This window comes from Nesoenas mayeri (genome assembly GCF_963082525.1).
Source record: "Nesoenas mayeri genome assembly, chromosome: 5".
NCBI classification, from domain to species: domain Eukaryota; kingdom Metazoa; phylum Chordata; class Aves; order Columbiformes; family Columbidae; genus Nesoenas; species Nesoenas mayeri.
This window is the reverse complement of record NC_137548.1, coordinates 35,230,820-35,242,355: the sequence shown is the minus strand read 5'-3', so window position 1 is coordinate 35,242,355 and position 11,536 is coordinate 35,230,820.

Genomic DNA, 11,536 nt, shown 5'->3' with positions numbered 1-11,536 from the left:
ATTAAAGGATATTGATGGTAAATTCATATTGAATTAGACTCATTACTCTTGCCGGCCCGCCCGTCATGCTCAAAGAGGTCCTGCTGGCAATTTTGCATTCTCCACATCGTCTCACGACACCCCGGTGTTGCACAATCTGCACAGCCATTCACACCATTCCTTGACTTGGCGATACATCTCTTCAGCCTCCTGTAATCAAGGACATCTAGTCTGCCCCAGCCTCCACCCCAGACACTGCCAGCAGCCCAGAGAGCTGTGTTGTCTCTCTGGAGCTCTGTCTGAGTCTGCTCACTGCCGTGGCAGGGTAGTCATTCCAGTCATAGTCTTCTCTCTAGAAATTGATGAATGGGTGTTTGACCCTCCCTAACAATGACTCAGCTGAAAACAAAAGCTCAAAGCTTTTGACAGAGGCTTTTAGAAACTGACAAAGTTTGGTAGGAAGGAAAGGCTTTAGTAGCTACCCCTTCCCAGCAACAGCATTAGAATTAATTCAGCGTAATATTGTGTTGTTAATAATACAGCCTCAGTAATACTGGAATAATTTTCTTCTTCTGAATCATCTCCCAAATCTATCAAAAATATACAGCTGTTAGGAGAATCGATGTTGATGAATCTGTAGGGGAAAATCCTCACTCACTCCTCAATGTCAATGATACCCCTTCAGGAACTGACTCATCTTACTAATTTCAGAGAAGGCTACCTAGAGAATAAAAAAAGGTGAGTAGTTTCATGCTGGTTGAGTTGAATTTATTCACTGAGAAGTCTCAATAAGCAGTATAGCAAAGGGTCCATGAGGATCCTCTATGAGAAATGAGGAAGGAAAAAGGAAGGAACAGTGATAAATGAAGGAAGGGAACAACACTTCAAAATTTGGCCATGGACAGCTTTTCTAGCTTCCTTGGAGCTTGTGTAATTTCATTGCAAGGGGCATGAAATTGTAGCATGTCAATGGCTGTGCATCAGCTGCCCCTTCCTTCCCCAACGTAAGGAAAGGTTCCTTTATTCCTGTCATGGGCTGACTTGTATGAGATTATACTGTCAGGCAATTTTCAATTGTCTGTTAACCAGTGTCCTACACCTGTGACCTACAAGCAATGGCATAGTCTGTTATAACTCATTATCTGACTAGACCCTCAGACACTTAATAGTTGAACATGACTGTCAAAGTGTTGATCACTGGACCAAATGGAAAAGTAATGCTATAGCTACCTTTAATTAAAACTGAGAAGTCTAGATTTCTGTTTAATCCTAAAACATATGAGAGGAAATCAAACTTGTAAGATCTTAATACTTTCTATTTTCTAATAATATTTTTGATCATAAGGCCATGTAGGTGTCAGAGGTATTCCTATGAACTCTCTTACTCTTCTTCAAGGAATCTGAAGAATTTGTTGTTAATTTCTGTTATTAATAACCTTGAGTCATACTTTCAGTGACAGGTAATTTGTGAAAACAATTGGGATGCACTGAATCATAGAATCATTTTGGTTGGAAGAGACCCCTAAGATCATTGAGTCTAACTAGAATCAAAATCTAGCACTAAACCATGTTCCTAAGAGCCTCATCTGTACATCTTTTAAACAGCTCCAGGTATGGTGACTCCACAACTTCCCTGGGCAACCTGTTACACTGCTTTACAAACCTTTCCATGATGAAACATTTCCTAAAATCCCATCCGGACCTTCCTTGGCACATCTTGAGGCCACTTCCTGTTGTCCTATCAAAAATGAAGATAATGTTGTTATAGCTATTGGTAAAAATTTTGAGAGAGCAAGGATAAAACCATGCTATGCTTTCTTTTCAGTGATGACAAGCATTTGTTCCTGTGAGAAATGTGATATGCTCATCGCATAATGAACAAACCAATGAGTATGTGACGGATATAAAAAGAGACTTTATACAATATTTAAAATCAATGTACAGTAGTACACTTTGTTCCCCAGGCTGAACAAACCAGTTGACTTTAGCCATATGAGAAGCAGTTAAAGTCACTTGGTTTGTTCAGCCTGGAGGAGACTGAGGGTTCCTCAGCTTCCTCACAAGGGGAGGAAAAGGGGCAGGAGCTGATCTCTTCTCTCTGATGACCAGTGACAGAATCCAAGGAAATGGCAAGAGGATGTGCCAGGGGAGGTTTAGGTTGGACATGAGGAAAAGGTTCTTCACCCAGAGGGTGGTGGAGCACTGGAACAGGCTCCCCAGGGAGGTGTCACGACCTCGAGCCTGACAGTATTCAAGAAGAGACTGGACAACACCCTCAGACACGTGGTGTGAACTGTGGGGCTAATCATATGCAGGGACAGGAGTTGGACTTCATGATCCCTGTGGGTCCCTTCCAACTCAGGACATTCTATGATTCTAGTAACTGAAAATGATAACTTCTAAATGGTGATCAGTAAACACTGAGTTTCTTGCAGCACTGGGGAGATTCCTGATAAATACTTCATTAAGTAGGGTAATAATTTCTTCTGGTGACTGATGTCACAGATAATGAAGATGTCAAAAAGCCTTCTGCACCATTTGAGTGGCAAGAAGTGGTCCTTTGTCTCTAGGTCATATACAGTATACAGAGGAAACATGAAAATACCTTTGAGGATTATGATTGGGAAATTGTCTGCCAAATGCGTGAACAGAATCTATACCAAAGACATTTATTCCTAGAACATTCCCTTTGTACTATCCATGCCCCTCTCACTCAGCTTGGTGGCTTGGACAGGAGAACAGATGTGTATTCAAAAATATGTTGGCAGGTGGAGAGAAAAAATAATTTATCTCTCAGGTTGTGTCAACTGTTTTAGACTATTTATGAGTTTCCAATCTGAACCTCAGAAAAAGTGACTTAGAAGACTGAAGACTGAACACCTAAAGCAGAAAGTTTAACAACCATGCTGTTGCTCCTGGTTGCCAATCTCAGCCTTTCCCTGCAAAACCCCCCCAACACTACCTTCTGGGCCTTGTGCATATGGAAGGGTGATGGCAGAAACTGATAGAACTGGTACTGATAGACATGCAGAATATGAAGTGCTTATCAAAACATCATTTGACACATTGCCATGCTATACAAAACCTTTTGTAGTGAGACCTAGGAGCTAGCTGGAACACTACACATTTCTTTCTTTCTAAGTGATCTCACAGACCTGGGGAGGACATCGATGGCATGGGAAGAGAGGCAGGTAGAAGCTTGATTTTGTGGACTCTGTAAGTCACAAAGCATCTATGAGAAATCAGTACCAGCCAGAAAGTAGTCACATTAATAAATGAGACTGGAGAATCTGATACAGAAATACAGATATAATAACTAAAACCTGATTGTGGTTGGCTCTGAAATGACTGGAGTGTCAAAGTGCTCCTTAAATTACATCTGTAAGTAAAACAGAACTTAGAAGAACTCAACTTATATTCATGACATTGCAAGCTTTTAGGGCTTGTATTCTTTTTCCAGGTTATGGAATTCCATTGAATATAAGTTGCTGAAAAAATATCTACTCATCTCTCACTCCCTGGTTTGGGTCACATCAATTTTATTAAATAGTGACCACATTTTGGGGATATAAACACTCAGGATAAATTTCTCTGGGATATTAAGGGCTATTTTCTGAAAACACCAGTTCTATGTTCATCAGTGTTTGGAAAGATAAGATTTTTTGGAGAGGAAATAATAGAAAATGGAAACATTTGTATGCAAATTAATGGTTCACATAGATCTTAAATACTACACACAGCCAGCCTAACACAAAAAAAAAGGATATAATAGGGTTTTTAAAATCATTTTTAATTTTTTTTTTTTTTTAAAAGAAAAGCAGAGAGAGTTTGTCAAGGAATGGAACAGCTTTTGTAGGAGGAAATGCTGATTAGGCAAGGACTGTCAGTATTAACTAAAGAAAACAGGTATGATACAAATCAATGAATGAGAGAGTAAAGGGTGAGGAAGGATCACTCTAAACTTGCCCTATTTACTGTTAGTAATGTGATTACAGACACTTCTCAATGAACACAGAAGGGCAGAGAGACACAGCCGCAAGCGAAAGAACCCCAATAACCTACTCATAGAAAGGAGCCCCTGCCTCAACCCATCCCTGGGCTATCTCAGGGGAGCCTCAGCCCCATGGGCCAGGGTGACCCCTATCGTGAGTCTGTGGGACAGGGTCTCCAGGGCTCCTTTCAGACTGAGGGGCTTTAGCCCAGGGGCATGTGAGTCATTGTGAGATGCGGGGAATCATTGTGTGCTGTTCAGTGGCGGAGAAAGGTGAGGAAAGGAAGAATTAAAGGTGGTTTGAGGATGAAGAAGTGTGAAAAAATAAAGGAAGAAGGGAATAAAAGGCATCAATAAACTTGCATTTGATCAGTATTCTTGTCTGTGTGTTTGTGCTTGACCATCTGGAATACAGGCTCAGCCTCATAATTAGTTGGACCTGGGGAGCAGAGCTGTGGCAGTCTCTCCCCACTTTTGGACTATCACTGAACTGACCCCTACTTAAGCTTTACTGCTACTAGTTGCTACCAGAACACATTGAGGAAGATGGCCTTTGTTCTGACTCAGTACAGCAACTCTGTATAGAAAATTAAGGATGCATTGTAAAATTTCAACAGTCGTGCCTAGCAAAAAAAATAATTAAAAATAATGTAATAAATTCCTTCTAAATTCCCTTTACTTCATATTTTCCTTATCTGATTCTGTACTTTATCCTCCCTACATGAAGTCATCTGTTGTCTTTGTATTAACCAGCCTTACCTTTACACAGTCTTGTATAACATTTCAGTTTTACTGCTTTTATATTCTTTGAATTCACCTGAGGGAAGAAAAATCATCATAAATGTAATAGCTCTTCTATTGAATACTGAAAGAAAAAATCAAGAAATTATTCAAGAGACAAAATGAAGACTAGTTCAAATTGTGGCTGAACATTTACTTGATCCCTAGCCAAGGTGATGTGAAGTGTGAATTAATATTTTGTCATTTTTCTTTACTTTCCACAACAAATCATGATGAAAAAAGATGTGAAGCTGACAAGTAGCTGTTTACATTTCAGTTTGCTGCTCTTCATGCCAAGTGATGTTATAGTAGCAAGTATCTGTGAACATGAAAAAACAATGATATGCATCTTCTAAGGAGTTACTGTATTATCCCCTTAGTTTTTAGTTTGTGAAAGCTTTTTGAAGTTTCCAACAGGAACCTCTTCCACTTACTTTATTCATGTCTGTAAAAATAACTTTGACCGCAGCCACCACAGATATATGGTAGAATTCAGTGGAGAATTTAGGGAAATAGTTCAGGCTAGGAAAGAAAAAAATGCATCATAACCAGTTAAAATTGTGATGAGACTTTGGGTTAACAGATGGTAATTGGCTGAAAGCAAATTTCAAGCACCTTTATACTGGAGTGAGTAACACGAGGTTGGTCTGTCCACTGAAAGAGTCTATGGATGGGATCTTAGGACAACAGTTGAGCTCTAGCAGAAGCTTTACACCCCAGAAGCATAGGTTTCGATACTGATGGACTGAATCCTGACTCAAAACAATGTTGTCTCTTTGTTACTTCATGAAACATGTGAGGTCTCCTGTGCAGCCACTTACATGCATTTAGCTAGATATCAGAGAGGATCACAGCCTGAAGTTATATGACTTCAGGTTAGAAATGAGTATGAAATTTCTTAGAAGCAGACGAATATCTTTTGTTGTGTTTGACAGAGCTATACATAATCAAAGGCATTGCAATAGCTTAGGGCTGCGTGTTTAAGTTATTTCCTTTGTGAATAAGTTGCACACGATTCAACTGCCTAAGTATTTACATATTTTCTGAGACTTCCTCATTGCAAAAGAAAAACGTTTGTCTTCATAATTGTCAAAACATGCTACTCTTTAATCTGGCATAGTATTTACCTCTCTGGCACTGTGTGTCAGGAATTCAGGTTCAGGTTGTAGATGGTATCGAATTTTAGTAAGTGATAATGACATTGGGGAAATGTTGCCAGGAGAAACATCTGAACTATGCAAGTTAAAAATTGCCATTCAAGCACTGTTTTAAGATCCTTCTGATTCTAATATTATTTTGAAATGTCATTGAGATTCTTATGCCTTTTGTAATGTGGTGCAGTGTTCCCTCATCTCTGATGTTCACCTGAAGCTCACTACACATAAATCAGCCTCAGCGAGCATTCACCTCACACTGTTTTATCAGCATTTCCCCATCTCCCCCTGCCCCGACAAACATATATAACAAATGCCTGATGTTATTAACCTTATTCTGTAAAGCTGAGATGTTGAAATGAAAGGGCTAGAGGTGAAGACAGCTATTTTTAGACAGCTCAAATATAGATGCTGAACTGACTAGTGCATGGACCTCTTTATAGTATCTGTTCCACTGGATTGGTACAAAGCCTTCCAATGTCATTTTGATGAGCTATGAAAGCAAATTATTCTGTATGAAGTGTTACGGTATGGGGATATAGTGGAAGATTTGACGAGGAGATTATTTAAATGTAAATACGGTCAAGTGACTTGCACCTGTCTGTAGAAAAAGCACATACATCCCACTAATTGTTTTACTGACCTTGTGTGCTTGATGAGTAGAAGCTCTGTATTAGATAACATACGCCTATGAGAAAATCTAGGCACCTTATCCCTACGTGTGAGGTTCCTGCTTTGTTGTGAGAAAGAGCGGGAAGCTGCGCCTGCCTGAAGCCTTGAAATACAGACGAGCTCAGCAGGCCCAGGGATCTTCCAGCAGGGCTGAACCGACCAGTGCCTGCGTCCCTGCTTGTGTCACCTCTGCCTGGGAGCTCAGGTGTGGCTTTGGAGATCCTCCAGTAGAGAGGCAACTAAAATAAAACTTGCTCTTTGCAACGCATTCGTGGCCTCGGCTCTTCTTGTGATATGCCTGCTTATGTGTACACAGTTAGACAACATTGAATTGTTCTGCCAATGCAATATTGTAAGGGACTCTTTATACGTGACTCCTCATCTCTGACTTCCCTGGACAACTATTTTGTCCTAAGCCACTAAGAATCCAAAATTGCATCCCTGTCTAATCCTGAGTGCCCATGTCCAAACTGAGCCCATGGAGTGTCCACTGAAAGGTAATGAGTGTCCAAATCCCCTGGACCTGCTTAACACCCAGGGACAGCATCTGGTACTTTGCAAATGGCATCAGTAGTTGTTGCTTTTAGTGGATGTCAGTGTAGTAATGATATAAAAGCTTCATCTAACAGCTAAATGATTACTATATGCAGCCTTCAACAGAAGACCTAGTTTCAGCTCACTCGTTAGTCTGCACCCATATCTTACATTTCTAGAAATACATATCAAAAAAGAGGAATACTTGATGAATAGTAAGTGTATGAAGCTGGAAAGAAGGACATGAATACAAGGTTAAAGTGCAGGTCCAGAAAGGGATGTGGGACAGGACACAGGAAGAGAGAACAAGTGAGAGGGGAATAAGACTCCACAGTCTAATGGGACTTTTCCCCTGGGAGCACTGAGTTGACCCTACTCTTTTTGGTATTGGTGTCACTGAGTATTATTGGAAGGTTCATGGGGGCATGTGATATCTTCCATTAGATGAATGAGCATTGTTGAAGAAAGCTTGTACTCTCAGGATAGAGTTGCAGATGTGGATCTCCAACAGTTGAAGGCATCTCCCTGTAGGTTTGAGCAAGTCCTTCTTGCCTTCCCTGTTTCTTACCAAGGATGAAGCCACTCTCTGCTCAGGGTGCTGGTTACCTGGAACACCAGCCTTGTGTAGGTTTTTTGCCCCTGTGCTGGGCAGAGTGCAGGGATGGTACTCAACATGCTGGTACCACTCCAGGTTCAGGTGCCAGAGCCATACCTGCAGTGGTCACTGTGGGTAGCCCTGAGAAACATTCTGAGAGCAAAGAGAGCAATCTACTCTCATATTGAACTAAATGTAAAATTATGGATTACTGCTGCAGACAAAACGTGTTATTGAATGTATTTCCTAAAAAACTTGCTAATAAAAGCAGTAGTTAGCTTACTGTAAAAAAAAGAAAAAAAAGTCTAATGAAAGCTTATCTACTTTAAGGGAATAGAGCACATAGGGGAGAATGATTAGAAATAGCCAAGTAAAAATCTATTTATTGAACTTTGAATGGAATAAAACCCATTGATTTTGCCAAAATCTCTCTGTCTTTATTAACTAAAACCAAATGAAATTATTTACATGTAATAATTATATAACCAGCTAAAAATGAAGAAAGATTAATGACATTTTTCAGAAACTTTATACTGTTATTTTTATTTACTGTCAGTATGTTCACAGCCAACTGCTCTAAGGGAATTTAAAATAAAAATGTTGAGATTACTTTACAGCAATGTGAATAGTGCCTCTACAACAGAAGAGAAAATGCATGGCTCCAGATGGCATGCTGATTTAGGAAAGAGATAGATAATAGTTACCTTCAGGATATGAGATGAACAGAATGAGGGATTGATTTGACAGGTTTATTGTACTCTGTTTCTTTTGTGTAATGTAGGATTCTTTAATTTATTGCTTTTCTTCCCAGAAAATCTACAGTAATATTAGAGAAGTGCTGATAGTGTAAATACACTACAGTGAGCCACCCGTAGGTAATACTAATGTGACCTGTTTCTCACAGGTATCAAATTCTCTAATTACCCTAAAAAATTTCAGCTCAGATATCTTCTATTCACAACTATCATTCTTTCTTTTGTTTGCTCACTCATTCACTCATTCTTGCTTTATTTTTTTTTTCCTGATTTTCCCAGTAAATACATGACTCTGGACAGAATTTTAGAAAGAAAATTAATTATTTGAAAAATGTTAATAACACTTTGTGATCAATATATTGCAGTGCATGAATCTGTCAGTTACTGGTATCACTTAAATTGCTGCAGCTAAGGGAAAATTTAAAATTCGGTGAAAGGAAGAAGACCACAAATTACCAGTGTATGAGAGTAATTAAAATGGCGGAATAATAAAATCACAGTTGTTTACAGCATTTCTACCTTCTGTTGAGTTATTCTGGTAGGTCAGAAAGAAGATTATAGTCAATGCAAAAAATACTGAGTGTAAGTCAGAAGGCAAGTGAAAAAGTCTGCTAAAATGAATCTGACAAACACCATTCAGAATTGAAAAGCCTTACTATATCATATCTGCAAGTTTTCCTTTCTGAAATGAGTTAAAAGCTTCATCCTGTCAGACAAGTTACTGAATGTGAAAAGATTTTCATAATTGGTCTGGAATACCTTCTTCTGCAGAAATCCTGAAGGCAAAGACAAGGGGTATGAAACACTTTTGGAATTAGGATTGTCTGTATTTAGCATATAGTATTCAAAATAAATTTTGGCAAATGTCTAGCTTTATCAGTAACTCTAATTGCTCTTATAGCTTTTCCAGTGATGAATTGAAGATCTTTCTACCATTCCAGGGCTGCAGATAAGGGCATTTTGGACAAATTTGCTTAGAATCCTGATTTGAATAATAATAAACTCCTCTGAAGGAATTCCATATGAGATGCCAAGTTTGAACATTGGCTGAAATAACAAAAACCCCAACACTGTAGCTAGAATCTGGGTGATAGCTTTGGGTCTAAAATTACCACTCGTTTGTTAATCTGTGTTGCAGTAGGTAGTAACAAGGAATGCAAGGGATTATGTTCAGGTATTGTTATTGTTACTAATTCTTTCTGGCATTTTGAGAACCCACTGATGCTGTCAGAATCTGTCTAGCCTGAGTTGCAGTGAATAAATTATTTTGGAAATCTAGTTTGTCCCATCTCATCACCATGAGCACATCTTTTGTTCTGCAGCTGTGGCATGTGTTTTGTTCTTATAGTAATTCAGGGACAGTTGCAATGGAGGTTCATGGGAGAATTTGGGCAGTTGGTCCCTACTTCAACTTCTGTGGCCTTTCAGATTTGAAAAGAGTAAAAATAAAAATTACTGAAAATTTGGATAAAATCTGCATTTACACTTGCTGATAGATAACCATTTCTAATATTAAGTAGTAAGGCACATCAAAAGGTTGATAGTACAGACTCTCTGTGTTGACACTGTCTTCTTCCATTCCTTGTCCATTCCTTGGTAGAAATTTCTGGCCTAATCTTTTTGAGAGTTTTGATTTCCTCTTGACCACTTCCTTCAGATTATTTGAATTCAGACAGTTCAGAGGATTTCCTTCACCAAGGTCAGTGATTCAGCATCTTTCAGATACATTATGCTTTTTAGTTAGTTTTAAAATTTACATAGGCAACTTTTTTAATGGTTGAAGAGGACATATAATGAATTTTTACAGGGCCATTTTTCTTTTTGTAACTGTCAATATTTTGGGGAGAAGATACGTAATCATAACCATATAGCCGAGCCCTCATATGCACTGTTGTGGAAATTATTCCTCCTACTGCTGTAAAACGTAGCCTAGGCTATGGTAATCACTGTTTCTGAAAAGTGACTTTTTAGTCAAATGAGTGATTTAGCATGTTGCATTGCAAAGAGCAATTTATATGGTTTGAGACTGAAAATCATTGAACTTGTAGTTTGTCCTTTTATGGTATAAATGAATGATCTTGTATTTTTCCTTTTTCAATAAAAGCTAAAGAGTTTAAGCCAACAAGAAAATATTTCCACACCGAAATGGTTTGTGGATATCTTTCCAGCAACATTTGATTTAACACTGCTAAACTCATTACCTTTTTTTTTTTTTTTTTTTCTGTAGTGGATCAAAACCAGGATTTCAAAAAATATTACTACCGTTCTCGGATTGCCTGCTGACCATAAGAATCAATTTGAGGTACACTCCTCCTAGGTATCACAGCCAGTTTGGAGACTGGCCGAGCCACATGCCCTTTGGTATCTTCTTAAATGGAGAAGCCAAATTTGCAATTTGCTGAAAAAATATGTCTGGGATTTAAATATTTTCAGGGCTACTTAGAATGTCAACTTTTGGCATGTTTATTCTCCAGCTGTGAAACACAGCATAACACGTCAAGTGATAAAAATGGTGAATGAATCAGACAAGTCTCTTTGGTCACTAAATCGACTTTCAGACAATTATGTCAAGCTAAGATTATAGACTATGGCTTATTTTAGTCCCATTGCTGCAAACCCCTTTTCAAATCCTTTTTTTTTTTTTTTTTTTGATTGCTTTAGACTTTGTACACTACTGTCTCTTTCTTTGCTATTTTACTGGTTTAAGGTTTGAATCATTTGGTTTAATTCTAAGCCATAATTTACCAGCAGTAGCCTTGCTGTCCTCAATTTTCGTAATTTCCATCACACCCTGGTAAAACTTGAAGCATCCAAAAATATATTGACTCACAGTCTAGGTATTTGGTAAATGATCTGCATCTTTCCTTTCAGCTTTTCATTGCCTAGGTATGTGTGACCATTCTTCACATAGCTGTCATTATGCAACAATAAAAACTTCTTTGAAACATACAAACAAAAAGCCAAATGAGAATGATCAGATGAACAAAGTGATTGGAAGGAAAAGTGTCTGTGTCCTGTATAAGATTTGCATTTGTCTTAACAACTTAATTTTATGATGTTCATGAACAAATTGTCC